This window comes from Eumetopias jubatus, unplaced genomic scaffold, assembly GCF_037043125.1.
Source record: "Eumetopias jubatus isolate StellerSeaLion01/CBP00866 unplaced genomic scaffold, mEumJub1_p1.0 scaffold_1, whole genome shotgun sequence".
NCBI lineage: Eukaryota > Metazoa > Chordata > Mammalia > Carnivora > Otariidae > Eumetopias > Eumetopias jubatus.
The window spans coordinates 147225470-147243360 of NW_028274807.1; the positions used below are offsets into that span (position 1 = coordinate 147225470).

The following is a 17891-nucleotide window of genomic DNA, read 5'->3' on the forward strand; positions in this document are numbered from 1 at the left end:
ACACCTGAGCCTCGGCACCAGAACGACAGAGTGTAAACTCCAGGTCCACCGCTTTCTAGCTGAGTAATTCTGGAGCATCACCTTGCCCACTAAGCTTTGGTTTCCTCATCTCTGAATCAGGATAATACCACCTTGCTAGCTCACAATGTGCTTTCATGTCATGTATCTCTCAGCAACTTTGCAAAGCCAGTATTGGGATGCTCACTTTACCGAAGAGGAAACCACGCCCCAAGAAGAGGCACCTGCAGCCCCACATACCCGGTGACAGTCCATTTGAACAGGTCCCCACTGGGTTCCTGGGCCGTGCGTTTTCCATCACCCCCACTGCCTCCTGCCTAATCTCCAGCTGGACAAACGAGAACACAGCAGCTGAGAAATACTGCATTTTAAAACAGCCACAATTCAAATTTATGGAGAAAGAAAGTAGACTAGTAGTTGCCCGGGGCTGGTGTAGGAACAGAGATGAAGTGTAAATTAGCACAAGAGATCTTACTGGGGGAGGGTGTAGATGCTGTACTAACCACTGAGTCATGGCAATGGTTGCACAACTCTGTAAATTTCCTAAAAAGCAATGAATTGGACACTTGGTGAACATTTATGTAAAATGTACCTCAGTAAAGCTGTTAACAAAAAGCCGAGATTATAAAACACTTACATTCTTAGAATTGTCTGTTTTACCAATCGTATCTGGAAGCAAAGTATTAGTTTATTTCCTTTAAAAGGTATTTCTTATAATTATTAATTTGGAAAAAATAGAAGGATCCACCTTTGCTCTGTAGTAGCCACTAGCAACATGGTTAATATCTGCTTTGTTTTGTTCTTCTCGCTCTGAGGCCCTGGGCTGGCAACCCTGCGATCAGTCAGCACTGGAAGTAACTAACACAGGTAAGCACTGCAAGCTCTCCCAGCTGACAGGGTTAGAGACCTGGAAACCCCTCTATACCTAGCCTTATAGGGAGGCTAGTTAGCAGCGAGCAAGGCTGTGGCGACAATCAGCAATCCTGTAGGAGAGCACCTACATGCCAAAATCAAGGCAATTAGCCTTTTTATTCCCCCTCAGGCCTACTAAGCCCCTGGACCTCAGTTATGTAGCAGAAACCCACCCCATGTCCCCAGTCTGGCTAGACAAATTCTGGCCTTTTAGAAAGCTGCATTCTTGTCCACCCTGCCTACAGTAACATGAGGGAGTGTTCTCTCACCAATTCTTGCCCACAAAGGAAAAAGAGGGGAAAATTCCAGCAAGGTTGTATTTTAAGGAAGGGTGATGCCTGTGGGACTGCAAATGTGGAGTTTACAGTGAGTGTTTTGTGGGGTGGCCAGGGCTACTCCTCCATTTGATTCGACCCGGAAAGTTGAAAGAGCAGCTCTTGACTGCTGTTGTTTAAAGGAAGTGCTCTTTGTGGTTTGGGGACACCAGTACATTTCTCAGAGTAGTGTGGCCACACATTGGTAGTTAGTTGGTGCCTGGGTGGAAACCAGCCGGTTTACATGTTGGTATGCGGGATGGGACTTATCAAGGGCTTTGCATCCTCCCACGCTGTCTGCAGAACCAGCAGTGGTTATAAGAAAGAGAAAAGACACCTCAGAGGGGTCGGGGGCCCCTTGTACCAGCGTCTTTGCTGGGCTCTGGGGGAAAGCAGGGAGCAAGGATTTGAGTGCAAGCAGCTCATCGTCTGGAGCCCATCTCAGAAAGCATCAGTAGGGGAGTGGGGAGTGAGGCAGAGAAGTGAGGGGAGACCAAGGAAGGCACATTACTAAGCAGCCTCCCCAAGGCTTTAAGGGAGGAAGCTCTAGGAGACTATGGAATAGAGTCTCAGCCTTGAACACACATCAGCATCACCCAGGGGGCTTGTTGAACTACGTTGCTGGGCTCCCAACCTCAGAGTTTCTGATTCAGTAGGTCCTCAGTAGGTAGGGCCTGAGAATTTGCATTCCTATCAAGTCCCCAAGTGGTGCCGATGCTGCTGGTCCTGGCATGATACTTTGAGAATAAGAGTGAAGAAGATGATTCAGAGTGGTCAGACCCAGGGATGAGGAGTTGGGGTATTTATCTATCAATTCCTATCTCAGGCTGCTCCTCGGATGGTTAACTGCCTGGTACCCATTGTGTACCAGCAGGCCCTGCAGGCAGAGAAGGTTTACAGGCTGAGAGTAACAAGTGCTTGCTATAAAACAAAGCTATAGAGCTATATGGGAACAGAGTGCTGGGGCACCCAGAAGACCAGACACACCGCCTACAGGAACTGTGTATCTCTGTGGTAAAAATCACAGTCCCCTGAATCAGATGGAAAGAGTATTACAACATAGGGGCACAAAAAAGGATTAGTGCCCCAGCTACTTCTATATTCATAGCAGTGTGACCTTGAATAGCTCTCTCACCTTCTCTGGGCCCTAACTGGAAGATTTCCAAGGCCCCACCTGTCTCAAAAATTCCTGGATTCTCTGACAACTAGATCCCAGTGATCATGCTCAACCACAGCCTCTGAAAACATTTGGCCCTGAGAGAGCTCCAAGAAAGCGCATCCATTTACATCTATCGCCCTGCCCAACCTTCCCCAAGGATGCAACCTTTATCCAAGCAGGTGCTGCCCCCAGAGTGCGAGACAGTACACTCCAAAGCCCTCAGGCTTTCTAGGGTGGGCATCCTTTGTGGTTCCCAAAAGCGCCTCGTCCCCAGGCACCAGGCTCACCGCCTACCCTTCACATCCTTGGCAGGTGTATCAAGCATTAATAAGGTACTTCATCTCAGTCAAAGAAGACTATAAGACTATGCATTTTCTTTTAATGAGTTATGTGGTTAAAAATAATAGGCTGCTTAATCTTTTCATTTGAGGTAGAGTGACATATTATGGCAGACTCAACTGCTCCCCTACTTCCCTCCCTTTTCCCTGGACAGCCTGGCAATGGCATTGCCTTGTGGTTGCCCTTTCTGGGCACCTGAGTGTAAAAGGCAAGCCTGGGATTCCCCAGGGAACTAAAAAACAAGAGCAGTCTGGCCTTCCCAGTGTCAAGGAAACTCAAGGCACCTGCAGCCTGTATAGAGGAAGCACTTAGATCCAGATAGACTAGCAAAGTAGACATCTATGGCTTTTGTCTTCCAAGCAGCCAGATTCCCTTTTGTCAGAAACAGCTCCCCAGTTCTCCATGGAAATCCACACGTCCTCATTCTTAATCCCAATGATTTAGGATGTTAACATCTACCTGGTCCCAGGTGAGCCTAATCAGTATATTTCATAGTGTTGGTAGTGAGGATCAGTCCAGTGGTAGCCAGTGAGGATGCCAGTCCATTAAGGGATCTCCTGCCTCAAGTGGCAGAAAATTCCAGGACCAAGATTCTGGGTCTGTTCACAATTCCCTGACTTAGATAGAAAGAGTACTAAAACATAGTAGCACAAAAAATTGTTAGTACCCAGCTGCTCTTGCACTCATAGCTGAGTGACCTCAAATCTCACCCTCTCTAGGCCCCTAACTCAGAGTTCCAAGACTCTACCTGTTTTGAAAATTCCCTGATTCTCTGTCCAGAAAAGCCCTGTGACTTGACAACTAGATCCATGTTACCATGCTCACTGCCTGTGAAACATTTACTTGGCACAGCCCCTGTCTCTGGGAGGGCCACATCATCACCATGCTTGACTCCTGAAAACCCAGAGTGGCTTAGGAAAGTCTCATAGCAACCTCTTCCATCATCAAGATTCCCCTTGTGTTCCTGGGTATGAAATCTCATGCTGTCATAAATACCTGTTACTGTTTGACCTGGCTTCAAGTCATAGGATCAAGGACGCACGCCTTAGCAAGACCTGAGAAAATATTTCAGTGAATCACTGAAAAGCTCAGACCTTCACCGACCATCTTTGCAAGAGGAGGGCAGGGCACTGAGGGACTTTGTCCTGCTCATCCCCCTGCAAAGACTATCTCTCCTGCTCCCCCAGGCAGCAAAGCCCTCCCCTCCTTCAAGGTTCACCCCTAGGTAGGCCCCTTGCTGAAGCCCCTCTAGGCCATCCCAGGCACAGCCAGGTGCTTTCTCTGTTAGAGCTCTTCTTCCTTTTCCTCAAGAGTCCAGAGAGTGAGTAGAAGGCCTAGGTTGGAGGCCCAAACCTTCATGGTCACCCATGACCCAGCCGCCCTCTTTGTGTTTCCTTGGTCTCAAGGAAGAATTGGCTTACTCTAGGGGAGGCTACATGTGTGTGCACTTGGACAGGTACATATATGGGTGTGATTCCTCTTGCTAAGAGATCTGAGCAGGGTGCCCAAAGACCTTCTCACATAGTTTCAGGGTTAGGGAAGAAGAATAAGTGGAGACCCTGCTTCTCATAAAAGTGTCTACTGTTTGTAGCCTCACACTGGCTGCCACTGGGATGGGGAGTTACTTTGTCCTGCCTGCCCCATGGGAGTGGCTAAAAGCTCCTTGTCTGACACCTGACCTGCTGCTAAACTCTCTTGGACCTCCTGAGTTTTGTGATGACTGATCTTAGAGCCAGGTCACCCTGGTTCATTTCTTCTCCTTTCAAACAAGTATGGGGGAAGGCACACCAGGTCACACTTCCTTCTTCAAATATGAACCAAGCTAATCATATGGAGTACTGGTTTGGATATTTTTTATCCAAGTTCTAAGTGGTTTCAAATCCTAGTTAAGGACTAACTAATATATGGACACTTAAGGACCCTCAAAATCACTTTTTCCACCTTGTAACTTGACCTTCAGTCTCTTTTCTCTAAGCCTTGAAAAGATCTGATACGTTCATGTGAAACTAATTTTGCCTAGTCAGTAATGTTCCTCCCCATTGTCTTTGGCTGCCTGGTATCCCAACCTCATTTTCCTATATTTAGGGTATTCTCCATCAGTCTTGCCTCCCATCATAGAGGTCAAAGACACCATGCAGGTAGGGCATAGGCAGACGGTCTAGGCTTGGAACTAAGTCAATCACACCCACCCTCCCAAGACTTCCAGTTGGAAGTTAGTGACCCAAAGAAGCGAGGACAGAGGAGAATTCCTCCTACTGCTGATGGGAGCAATATCATCATAGCTTCCCGAGTCCAATGGTCAACTAAGCAGGAGCATCGCCATCAGTCTGCATCTGTGGTACAACACTGGCGTGGTTCTGTCTGTACAGCCTTCCTCTGTCCATTTCCAACCCCCAAAACCTCATTCTCCAGATATCCCAGGGATACCACAAGCTGCCCAATATCTTTAGTGAATTCCTCTCTCTGACTGCATCATCCAGTCAATTCACATGCAACAAAGAACCCCAGTCATGAGCCTGCTACTGCTCTATTCTCCTGTCTCCCTCAACTGAAAGCTGCTTCTGTCTATTGCTGGCATAGTCCTTGATGGCCCGGCCCATCCCTCCTAAGGCATCCAAGCATCTCCTCTGAGGACCCACCACACCCTGATGGATCTTGCACCACACTAAACCAGAAGCACTTACTTGCCTGGGCTTTGTTTTGTTTTATTTTGTTTTGTGCCACAAATATCACCCAAGCAAGTCACTGATAGAAGAAGGATGCTTCTTGCCCTATGTTGATCCTTCAACCTGCTCTTCAAGACTTTCTCTGTGGGGCTGGCCCAGAGGCAGTGAGGCATTTGCCTCAAGGTCTGTGAAATCACCTGTACTGTATAGCAACCCAAAGGAAAGCAGTGGTGGCTTGGTGCGTAGAACTAGGAACTTTGCCTGGAGGCCTTGCATCCTTACTGACAACTCAGTAGTCTTTGAGCCAAAGAAGTCCCAAGAGATTTTCCCATCATATTTGGGGGGCAAATTAAGGCCTACCGGAAAGTGGTTTACTCTGAGTCACATGTCAAATTAGCAGCCGCTAACACTAGATACCTAGTAACCTTCAACCCAACTGGTCAAGTATTTGTAACAGCCTACCAGGCTTTCTTCCACTTTAAGGCTTTATTTTCCCTATTTAAGCAACTCTGCCAATTAAGTTCTGCCAATTAAGTTCTCTTCTTTGGGGCCAAACATATATGTCTTCATAAAAATATTTTTTAATTTAAAAAATATGTAGCAGGGATGATTACACATGATTTTTTTTATCTTTCCAAACTTTGTTTATTTTTCTAGGTCCTGACCAAAAGCTTCAATTTTTCGATGAAAGGATCAAGAATAGGTCTTTGTATCAGTCAAGATTCTCCAGAGAAACAGAACCAATGGGATAGGTAGGTAGGTAGATAGATGGCTAGATGGATGGATGGATGGATGGATGGATGGATGGATGGATAGATAGATGATAGATACATAGATAGATACATAGATAGATAGATAGATAGATGAGGAGAATTACTATAGGAATTGGTTCATGCAGTTATGGACACCAAAAAGTCCCACAGCCTGACATCTGTAAGCTGGACAACCAGGAAAGCCAGGGGCAAAATTCAGTCTGAGTCTGAAGGCTTGACAGCCAGAGAAGTTGATGGTGTAAGTCCTAAAATCTGAAAGCCCAAGAACCAGATGCTGAGATGTCCAAGGGCAGGAGAAGATGGATGTCCCAGCTCAAGAAGAGAGGAATTCACCCCTCCATTGCCTTTTTGTTCCTTTCAGGCCCGCAGTGGATTGGATGATGTTGCCCACATTGGTGAGTGCCAGTCTCTCCACTCAGTCTACTGAATCAGATGTTACTCTCTTTTAGAAACACCTCCACAGACACATCCAGAAATAATGTATCACCAGCCACCTGTGCATCCCTTAGGCCAGTCAAATTGACACATAAAATTAACCATCACAAGTCTACCACTTGTCAATTTGGCACCTATATATGTCTCCTTAAACCATACTTCATACTGAATAAGGACAAGGTTATAATTCCACCTAACATGATACAACTATTCTGCATACAACTGAAAAAACCCTTTCCCCTTCCCCTAAACTCCTTGAGTGCACTTTACCCCTCTCTTTGATATCCTGTATCTTAAATACTATGATGTAAAATTAACAATACTTAAATACTGATATAAAGACAATACCTCTTATGTTATGTAATAAGAAAAATAAGGGAAGAAAGAAAACAAAAATATTTGCTTAATATATGTACATACACACACAAACATTCATAAAACAAGGAAGAAATAGCGATAACAATTACAGCCTTGTTTCTATAACTGGTCATGTGATCATGGCTGGGACTTACAACTATCTTCGTCTACTATCCATTCTGTATTCCTTTTGCCTTCAGCAAGCACCTCAGCTGGTCATACTTCTATACCTGGTGAAGCGACCCAAACCCATTTTTGAAGAGTCTCTCCCATTACTAGCCCTGTCTGGATTGGGTCATTACAGTTTTCCGTTTACCTTAATCACAAGGCATGGTGATACTAAGAGATGCCCTGAGGGATCTCCTATATTCCAGACATACTCCTCCTTCCTCCATGGCAGAAAAGCAGTCCAATTTCCCCTTGTGAGTCAGAATCAAGCACCCCATCCAACCCAGCAACTCCCTTCTTTGCCGGGTGATTCAGAAGCATGCACCCCAAAATGGCCTGGTGACTATCTCAAATTCCAGTTCAGTGGAATCCTTGTGTCTCCTGGTGGCACCATTACTCCCTCAGGAACTAAGACTTCTAGGCCAGCAGAGTGTAAAGTCATGGGAACAGAAAGCAATATTTTGTTGATATGTCACTAGGGGTAATAGTGAGTAGTGCCACTTCCATTTCTACCCCTTGATTACTGGACCCGTGAATCCTGGCTATGGGAGAAACAGCACCAGATATTGGTTGCTGATTCAGACCATATGTACATTTGGAACACTTTGTTCCAGCCCTGCAAGGTATGGTCACCCAGCTGGTGCTGTAAATGAGTCTTCAAAAGGCCATTCCATCATTCTATCAAGACAGCCACTTCATGATGATGGAAAACATGGCAATACCAGTGAATTCCATGAGCACGGGCCAATTGCTTGCACTTCCTTTGCTGTGAAGCGAGTTCTTTTGTCTGAAGCAATGTTGTGTGGAATACCGTGATGGTGGATAAGGCACTCTATAAGTTCATGGATGATAGTTTTGGCAGAAGCATTGAATGCAAGGAAGGCAAGTTTGTATCTGGAATAAGTGTCCATAATAAGGACAAAACACTACCCCTTTCATGATGGAAATGGTCCAATGTAATCAAATTTCTTCTTATTTTTTCTTCCAGGCCAATTGCTTTGGAGCTGGGAAGAGTGTCCATCAGCCAAGGTCAGTAACCTTTATAAGTTGCTTCTAGTTTTGTTTTTTACTTTCTTTTTGGACCACTATAAGCAATACTTCAATATCTACAATGCATTGTCAAGTAAGAAAAGCTAAAAGCAGAGACATTTATTGACTCCATTTTTTAAACAGAAACACACACAAAATTGCATATATGTTTATGTATCTGCACCTGTTTGTATGATCTGGAGAAGTATGTGGGAGGAAACACCAAGTTGGCCAATATTTGTTACCAGATAGAATTAGGTTTCATCGCGAGTAACAGAGACTAGAAAAAAATGTGACTTAAGATAGAAGCTCATTTCTCCCATACATAAAAGGAGACTGGAGGTAGGCAGTCCAATATGATAGCTCTACAAAGTCATGGAAACAGAGGTTTCTTCTGGGTCACTCCTCCACTGTCCCATGGTATGGCCCTTTTCCTCATGGTCCAAGATAAATGCTGGAGCTCCAGCCATCATATTCAAGAGAGCAAGAAGGAAAAAGGAAAGAGGGAAAGAAAAGCTTACTTTTAAATGAGGTCTCTGAGAAGTTTCTCTCACATGACAATTCCACTTACATCTCATTGGCCAGAATCTAGATATGTGACCACACATTGTTGCAAAGGAAGCTGGGAAATGTAATCTTTTAGGGAGGGAGCACTGTAATACCTAAAATCTAAGGTTTGTTACACTGAGATGATCAGGCAGAATGGGTACTGATTAGCCTTCAGCAGTCTCTCCAACAGCTATTTTGAGGATGAGGAAGTGAGGTTATCAGAAAAGGAAGGAATGGAGGGGCATGCAGGTAGAAATGGTTACGTGTATATATGTGTATATATAACTTTGTATTATTTCATTAGTTTTAGTGAGTTAATTTTTAAAAAGTAACATTGGAAGAATTTAAAAACTTTTTTAATAAGCATAAGGGAAATTTCTCCATAAGTCTTTATGTAAAAATTCATGGAACAGACTAATGAACCAATAGCTTCATCAAATTTTTTTTAAAAGGCAAGAGGGCCAAATTGAGAGACCATGGTGGACAATGTGGGGTCCCTGTGGGGGTCTTCCACTGAGGCACAAATGAAGACCAGATGGAGAGATGGTCTGAAGGGAACTGGAGTCTGGAGCGGAAGCAGAATGCAGGGAGGGAAAGATGGCTGCCTGGAATCTGAACTCAAGACTGTTGGGACCTGTTGAGCCTGATCAGGGCAGAAACAGACCGTTAAGACCTCACCTGAAAATATGAGGCGGGCCTTCTTGGGCTTGAGAAAATTGTGGTACCAGGTGCAGAGTCCATCCCCAAACTCAGCTATGTCCAAGAGAAAACAAGGTAGACTGGCGTGTTCCATCCAATCCCCAGGGTGTAGAACCCAGATTAGAACTCAGGCAGCCCCATTCCCAGGAAGGGCTCTGCTCCCTGTTTTGCCCAACAGCCCTTTTCCCTCACAACCCCACGATCTTCCCATGAGGAAAAGCAAAAACTCATTCTTGGGTTCTCGTTCTTGGAATTTGGACCCCCATCAGGGTGTGGGGCGTCCAAAGTGGGGATACCAGTTAACTGCTTTTCTCCTGCTGGTTCCTGTTTAGGCATTTGTTTCCCCAAAGCATAAAGGGTACACAGTAACCTGGGTTTCCAGAAACAACCCTGTATTAATTTCCCAGTGTTGCAAAAAAAAAAAAAAAAAAAAAGTCACCAACTGGGTGCTCAAAACAACGGAAATCAATTCTTCCACAGTCTTGGAGGCCAGAGGTCTGCAGTTAAGGTGCGAGCCAGGCCACGCTCCCTGAGACTGGGTAGACCCCTTCATTGCCCTTTCCAGCTTCTGGTTGTGGCAGTTGCTCCCTGGCTTCCTCTGCTTTGCAAATGTATCATCCCAGCCTTTGCCTCTGTCATCCCATGGCATCCTTCCTGCGTGTCTGTCTTCTCCTCTCCTGTAAGGGTACTATTTATAGTGGACTAAGGGCCTGTCCCCCTCTAGCATGTCCTCACTTTAATTTACATATAAGTGCATTTGCAAAGACCCTAGTCCCAAAGAAGGTCACCTTCGCGGGTGCTGGGCTTAGGAATCCAACATTTTTTGGGGGCGGGACAAGCCCCTTCAGGGTCTTTCTTAGAAGCTTTCAGGGTCCTCAGCACCTCAGCCAGGCTGTGGCCACCAAAAGGGTCACATTTGAAAAGAAGCCACTATGGACATGATTATAAACAGAAATACTCTGAAGATAGATTTTAATGATAAAGAAAAAAAAGGAAGACAGAGTCCTCTAAGGTGTCCCCCCCACTCCCAAGCATGGTGGCCCAGGACAGTCAGCCAGGGGTGGGCCTGGCCTCTTCCTCATGGTTGTGAAAGCAACAACAATGGCCTTTCTCCTCCCCGCGAACAGAGTCCCTCTAGCTGTCTTGGTACAGATATTGGGCCCCCCACTGCCAGCCCTGAAAACCCTGGGGGTGAGGAGATGAGGTTAGATCAGGGGGTGAGGGGACTCTACCATGCACCACAGCATATAGGTTTATGGGCCAGAGTGAGAGCCTCCCATGCCCAGCATCTCAGGCAGTTGCCAGATAAAACTCTTAGTGTGGGTTTACTTCTAGCCCAGCCCTGACACTGGGCCTCGATTTCCTTATCTTCCAAATAAAGGAGTTTGATGTCTAAGGTCCCTTCCAAACTCAACAGTTCTGAGCTCAGAGTGAAAGCAGAAGTCTCTTGGAGGATGTCTTAGCTGGGTTCCCCTAGAAGCAGAGCCTGGGACAGGGATTCAGTACGTGGGAGGGAAGCAGGACACGGAAGGGGAGGGGCAAATATATCTGGTCTCAAGTAAGTTTAACCTTGGCCTGAAATTAATGGGGGCTCTGGAGCAAAAATCCTATGATTTCTAGCAGCCTAGAGGCAACTAAGGGCATTGTACCCCTTTATCAGTAAGCCAGCCTCTATGGGCTGCTTTGAATGGGAATATTCATAACTCCTAGGCAAAGTGAGCTCCAAGGGTTATTCTCCAAAGAAGAGGGGCTGCTGTGAGCTGTAGCAGCCCCTCAAAGCAGCTGGGGGAGGAGGAGGGGTAAACCACAGCCACCAATGCCCAGGGAAATACAAACATGAATTCTCTCAGACCTCTACACAGAAAAGACTTGCTAAGAACAGAAGCAAGATCCCGCCTTCTGAAAGCCCTCCCCATTCATTCAACTAATATTATTGAATGAATACCTGCTACCTGCCAGGCACGATTCTGGGTATTGGCTTAGTACCCAAAAAATCACACTAAATATTCTGATTATGGTCCCCCTCTCAAGAAGGGCTGGATCTCTTCTCCAGGAGACCCTCCCCAAGGGAGAGCTACCAGCCAGCAGCCAGCAGGCATCCTCTGGGCTGGGAAGGATGAGAGGAGGAGCGGCACAGCACGGGTTTGGTTTTGAAACGCCTGTGGCATATTCAAACAGAGATACAGAGCCACACTGGGACAATTTGGAGGCGAGTCTGGCCCCACTCTCCAGGAGTTTCTGGCCAGGATGCCTGCTGTGCAGCCGACTGTAGCCTCCATATGTTTGAGCAACTTCCACTTGGCAGGTGGAGAGCGAACATTTGTTGGTCGGGCTGTCCTTTCCCTTCAAAATCCACTCACCTTCCCCCTTACTTTATAACTTGCATCTGTGCTCATCTCTGCAGCCCTACGTCTGTGGGATCCTCTCCCAAGGGCCAGGGCATTCACACTGGGCCAGCCCAGGATCAGCTTTCACACCCCGCAGAGCCATGAGGGGGTGGTATACAGTAGAGGAGGTGAGCCTAAGAAACTGGGCCAGATCTGGGCACCTGCCAGGAGGTCCATGACAGGCAGTGCAGGAGGGGCACCACAGAGGGGTACCAGGTCCCCAGTCCTGTGAAGCCAGGGGGACGTTAAAGCAGGCTGTTTAATGTTCCTTCTTTACTCTCGTAGTCCTCTCTGTTCATGGAATGAAAAAGGGGATGATTTGAGAAGTGAGAGAAAGGGGCCTAAGGCCAGCATCATGCTAACGAGGGGGGTCAGGTTTGGAGCTGCTGGAAAGGAGGTCCATGCATAGCACCCACAAATGCTCAAAAAACCAGATAGTATCTGGGGAGATTCATGCATGGCAACAACTCCAATTGCAAACTGAATCTGTTGATGACTCTAAGCCAAAGTACCCACCACAACCAGCTCTCATGGAGCTCATAGTCTCTCTCTGTGTCTCTGTGTCTCTGTCTCTTTCTGTATCTATCTATCTATCTATCTACATATATATATTATATATGTGTATGTATATGCATATGTTTTTGTGTATGTGTGTATTTAAATGTATGTGTGTGTGTGTAGATAGATAGATAGATAAATACAGATATATAGAGATATTTCTCTAAAATATGGACCGGACCACTGTCTATCTTTCAGAGAAAGACCCAACAGCAAGTCATTTAGGTGGTCACTAGTCTGTAACACATGGTCATAATTTTAGGATTATTGTGTCATTCCAGGGAAAAATAAGACAGAAAAACGATGTAGTATTGACCAAAACACTAACATTTATTGAACAGTTAAAGTACAGCATGAAGCCTTTTCCTTGCATGATCTCTGTACCCCCATACCAGCCCCGGGTGGAAGGACCATGAGTACTCCCTCTTTTACAGATTCAGAACCTGGAGCACAGAGAAGAGCTCTCAGCTGTCTGATCTCTCATGGCTCGTGCATGGGGGGCTCCAGAACCCAGCTCCTGACCACTTTGCTGTAGACAGACCTAGATACCAACATAGCTTGGAATCATACAAAAAGCCATCAAAAGTGGTGTCAAAAATCAGCTTCTGTAAGTGAAGTCCAGTAGTAAATACAAGAGAAGGGCTGGGGAGGCGAGGGCAGAGTGGAGACCAGGGACAGAGAAAATAGCCCCCCGGAACGATGAAGCCAATGAGAAGGATGACCGCAGACCAGACGACCTAGCCCTGGCCATCCTGTCAAGTGAGGCGAAGGACAAGTCAGGGTGGCACTGATCTCACCTAGGAGCAACTCAGTCCCTCTAGTCAGATGAGACTTTACAGCCCTAAGTTCTCCTGACATGGATTTGTCCCGGAGTTTTTCTTATTTGAAGGACAAGATTCAGAATGGTTGTCATTGTCACTGTTGAGGAGCAGGATGCAGGACGCCTGGGTGGTTCAGTCGGTTAAGCGTCAGGCTTCAGCTCAGGTCATGATCCCAGGGTCCTGGGATTGAGTCCCACATCAGGCTCCTTGCTCAGCAAAGAGACTTCTCTCTCTGTCTGCCACTCCCCCTGCTTGTGCTCTCTCTCTCTGACAAGTAAATAAAATCTGAAGAATAAGGAGGAGGAGGAAGAGGAGGAGGAGAAGGGGAAGAGTGCTCATTATGGTTGGCATTTGTTAGACAAGCCTACTCTGCTTTGGGCATCTTTGTGAAGGGTTGGGGAGTGGGGAGGGGCCGCTGACCAAGGGGCAGCCGCGAGCACTAAAAAAGAAGCTCCATGTCATCGTGTGTATCTTCCATCTGAATAAGGCTGAACTTGACCTTCTCCCACATCCCCTTGACCTCTCTTCACTCTCCCTTTCCTCCACCTGCACCAGCACCCCTGCAATGCCGACGTGGCCTGACATTTCAGTTCCACAAGGTTGTGGATATACACTTTTTGTGTTATCTACTTAGGCAACAGTAAATGGACTCAGTTATTTATTTACCCTTACTGCCCCCACGTCTCCTTGTTTCCTCCAGGAGACCCTTTCTCAAGTGTCTGTACGTAGTATGCATCTGAGACTGTGTATCTTCGAGAATGTCTTTCTTCCTATTCACATTTCAGTGATAACTTAGATGTATATCACATTCTAGGTATGAAGGTTATTTTCTCCCACTCTGCAGCCGTTGCTCTCTATTCTCCCTGCATCCCACGTGGCAGCTGAGAGATTTAATGTCTGTTTGAAATGGATTCATCTGTAGAGATCTGTTTCCGTCTCCAGAACCTTTTCTCTGTCTTTGATGTATTTAAATTTCATTCTAATGTGTCTCAATGTGTGTGTGTGTGTGTGTGTGTGTGTGTGTGTGTGTGTGTGTGTGTGTGTGAATCTACACCATTAGGCACACCACGTGCCCCTCCAATCAGAGGGCTCAGTTCTTTCATTAAGTCTGGAAAATTCTCAGTCACTCATTCTTCAAAGACTTATTTTCTCCCCTCTGTTGACTCATTTCCCTCTTGGTGGTGGTCTTAGAAACAAACGTCGACCCTTGTAATGTTGGCCTCCATATTGATTTCTCTCGTCCTTTCCATTTCTCTCCCTTTCTGACGCCTTCTGTCAGAGTTGACCCAAATGTCCCTCTCCATACCTCATTCTGTAGCTCAGTCTGCAGTGTTTCTCAACCCACCCATTGGGTGCTCTCATTTAACAAGTGTATTTATCATGCCTATTATCTCTAATTCGTTTTCTTCATAAATGTTTATTCCTACTTCCCAATCCCCTGGAGGATATTTATTATGCTTATTTTAAATTCTTGTTCCATTAGCTTTACTCCTCCTGCCTAACTTGCTCCCTTTGTTGGATTTGTTAATAGTACATGCACTTCTCAGAGGGTCTTATCATTGTTTCCTGAGAGTGCTCACCCCAGCCCCTTGGGGTGGTCACCTTCCCCCACCAGTATATCCACTTGGTTGGAGATGAAAGGCTCCCATGGTGCTCCGCCAGCGGCACCTCTCAGAGCCCAGGGAGCACTCCAGGCTCACCCCATCAGGGGAGGGAGACTGCCAAACCACCTGCACATCGTACCTTCTACACTTCCCTCTGCCATCTGGACCTCCCTCTGGTGGGACTTCCTCCTGCCCTGTGAAAAATGACCCAAAGGGCCATCATCCTCTCCAGACAATGGGGGAGAGAAAAGGCACAGCTGGAAAGCCACCTGCGGCCCCTGCCCTGCCACTATTCCCCCACCCTGGGACCCTACCACCTTCACAGTCCCAGAACTTTTTCCAGTTTCTACGTTGGTTCCTGTGATCCAGCCACCTCCCTTTTATGCTTGTGAGGTTTCTGGGTTTGGAAATGAAGACAGAGCAGCCCACATGGGTTTCAGAAACTTCCTTCCATTTCTGAGTCTCCCCTCCCTGCCCACCCTGCCCTTCGCAAGGAGCACCACCTCCCACTGCCAGCCACTGCCTAAGCCAGGACCCTTCAGAACAAGAAACATTTACAGAAGCAAGCCAGAATTCCTTCAGGGCTTCTAACATCTTTGAATGAAGCCAGGCCACCAGAAAGCCAATCTTACCCCACCTCTCCACCATCCGTTGGCCTCCAAAGAATTCCTCTGGGAAGTGACTGTCTACCCAACGGTGCACAACTCCTATGGAATCTCCTCCAACCGTGAGAGGACAACAGGTCCCTAAAGGCTCTATTTCTCCAACAGGTTTGGAAAATATGGCTGGGCTGCCTAGGAGCATGCTTCATCTCCCCTCTTATCAAAGTTCTATGGAAATGCAAGTAGCTAAAAGGCTGCATGGAAATGGGTAAGAAACAATTGCCCTTTGGGCACAAGAAAAATACTCTTTGGGGAGTTTAATCAGGCCAGGCATCTGCCCCACACTAACTATGCAGAGTCTGCAGGAAATTTTTCAAATGAAGTTTCATCCTCCTCGAGGCTTAGGTTAGTGAAAGCATCAGAAGAGGCCATGGATGCTCAGGCAGGAATGTAGGGTCTGTGAATTCTAGGCCCAGATTTGCCCCCATCAGTGCCCTTGGTCTGATCCATTCATCTCTCTGTGCCTCTGTTTCTCCCATCTGTGAAACAGGGATGATAACCCCCTGTGTGGAAGGTTTGAGATTTGGGGGAGATGGTGAAGGATTCTATGCTTCTCAAAAGAGATCCATAAATATAAATCATCCTCATTGCTTTAAATGAGTAATAAGGGAGGAATAAATAAAATCCCATGGAAACAGAACTGCACATCAAATTCTGAGCAAATTTGGTACCCAAGGACACCTCCCTGCTATAGGAATTACTGCATACACTGGAGAATCCTTCTGAACTACAATTATTTACCCTTTATTGCTCTGTTGTGTTAGTTTATAATTTGGCACTCTGGTTATCCTTAAAGAAAGGCAGATAGGCTGTACCTTATATAAGGATTTGGACCCATAGAGTATCACTGAAACAGTGTGGATCTGTGTGCTTCGGTGGTTAAGTGCTCAGAATCTGACGTCAAATAGATCTAGGCTCAAACCCCAATTCTATCTCCTTCTAGCTGAGTTTCAGTTTTTATACCTGTAAAATGGAAATAATATTTAGCACATCAGGCTGTTAGTGAGGATTAAGGGAAATAATGCAAGAAAAGTACTTCAGACAGTGTCAGGCCTATGACATAACACTTTGCAAATGATGGCCGTAGTATTATTGTTGGAGCATGAAGGCCCCCCCACCACCACTTCTTTGTCTCTGTCTCTGTCTCTGTCTCTGTCTCTGTCTCTCTCTCTCTCACACACACACACACACACACACACACACACACACACACACACACCCCAAAGGGGAAAACTGAGGCCTGGGGAAATGTAAGGAACCTGAATCTCACAGGTTGTGTGTGGCAATGCTGGAGATTCCAAGGTAGATCTTTTCTTCCCCCTGCCATGCTCTGTCCTCCCAGGTCTGAGTGGAGACATTCAGAAACAGGGCAACAACTCCAGATAATTTGGGCAGGTTCCTGAAATCACACCTGTAATTTACAGAGGGGAGGGGGCAACTTCTTGTGTCCCAGGAAAGCTGTGCTCAACTCAATTCTTCTTCCACTGCCCATAAACCTTGCTTTGGAAACTGACCCCATTTGGCCCTTAGCAGGACTGGTGCTTAAGAGGAGGGCCTTCCGGTCACTTCAACAAGGGCTGTTTTGATTAGTCAGTGCCTGTGTCTCACTGGTAGTTAAATATTTTTAAATTAACCTGTGAAAAGAGCCCACAGAGGAATGACTTGCCCTCAACAAGGTCACAAAGTCAAATTCAACAGGCGAAGGTGTCTCAGCATCTTTATGATTCCTCAGATCTTCTGTTCTTGACTCAAACCCATCACCCTGGCACCACTGTTCACCCTAGTTCCCATCCTGGAAAACCCATGTATCCAGCTGACAGCCCTTTTGAGAAGCTAGCATCCAGGCGTGCCCGGGTGCTACCCATTTCCAGCTGTGCTCAGCACAAGGCCAGGAGGTCTCATCCCTGACTCTGGAGGGAGCCCTGACCAAGGTGGGGATGTGTGAGAAACCCCAGAGCACCACCCGGTGCCATCAGGAATTAGTCTTGCTCTCCTGAGGTCTACAGCTATAGCCTTCCCCTGACCAAAGTCTTGACTGCCCAGTCTGGAGCTAGCTTTCTGCTTTTGTTTCTTTTTTTTTTTTTTTTTAAGATTTTATTTATTTATTTGACAGAGGCATAGAGAGAGAGCACAGATCGGCAGAGTGACAGGCAGAGGGAGAAGCAGGCTCTCCGCTGAGCAGGGAGCCCGATGCAGGGCTCGATCCCAGGACCCCGGGATCACAACCCGAGCCAAAGGCAGTTGCCTAACCGACTGAGCCACCCAGGCGCCCCTCTGCTTTTGTTTCTTGAGATACTCCCATCACCAAGCTAGACTTGAGTTCAGTTTGGGGCAGCCTCTACCCCAGCTCCCTGTTCCCCATTCACATGCACAGCCCTGGCTCTTGGCAACTGCCTTTCCTCGAGACCTGACCTCGATTTCAGACTCTGGCTGGGTCTATT

General features: G+C 46.6%; 1 long non-coding RNA gene across 1 annotated transcript; it reads left to right on the top strand.

Annotated features, from left to right (window-relative positions):
- The first annotated feature begins 738 nt into the window (after positions 1-738).
- LOC114212297 (uncharacterized) lies at positions 739-16254 on the top strand. Its single transcript, XR_003609935.2, has 5 exons — positions 739-885; positions 6066-6160; positions 6543-6576; positions 8130-8170; positions 15559-16254. It is a non-coding gene; the product is annotated as an uncharacterized LOC114212297 (long non-coding RNA).
- Positions 16255-17891: the final 1637 nt, after the last annotated feature.